Below are 613 nucleotides of genomic sequence, written 5' to 3'. Positions count from 1 at the left end.
CGCCTCGGCTCTCGAGTGCGCATGCGCGGCCATTCCCTCTCCTCACACCCACCCCCTTCGCGTTTAGTTGAGCGCTCAAGTCGACTCTTCCGAGAGAGTGAAAGAGCGCGCGCAGGGCGGGGCTCTGGCGGCATGGCGCCCTCTCTAGGCCCAGGCCGCAAGTAATGTTGCTGCGCGAGGGAAACACTTCTTCCGCGGAGCATAAACCTCGGCAGAACAGCCTTCGTCGTTACAACGCTTCACAACCCACGAGTAGATGGAATGTGCTTCGGATACTACAATTTATGACTAACTTTAAAAAAGAGAGCAAGCTATGTAGAATGCCTGCTCTTCACTTCTGAGGTGAGGAAGTTATACGCGCACGCAGACGGACGAACTAGATTAATCGATCCAGGCCGTTTCTCGTTTCCGGACAGAATGTTTGTCAATACAGTTTGTTGTTTGGGATAATTCTGCAACCCGAAATGCATAATCTACACTCTCAACCCAATGCAGAATAACCCAACGCAGGTTTGTCAGTTATAAATATCATATTCTCAAATGCATTTATAATACATGTTGTAGCTATACAGTCCGAGCCTGTGCAGGTAATGGAATGTACTCCGAAATAAAG

This window comes from Gekko japonicus, unplaced genomic scaffold, assembly GCF_001447785.1.
Source record: "Gekko japonicus isolate JY-2015 unplaced genomic scaffold, Gekko_japonicus_V1.1 scaffold14, whole genome shotgun sequence".
NCBI classification, from domain to species: domain Eukaryota; kingdom Metazoa; phylum Chordata; class Lepidosauria; order Squamata; family Gekkonidae; genus Gekko; species Gekko japonicus.
This window is presented reverse-complemented; position numbering follows the sequence as displayed.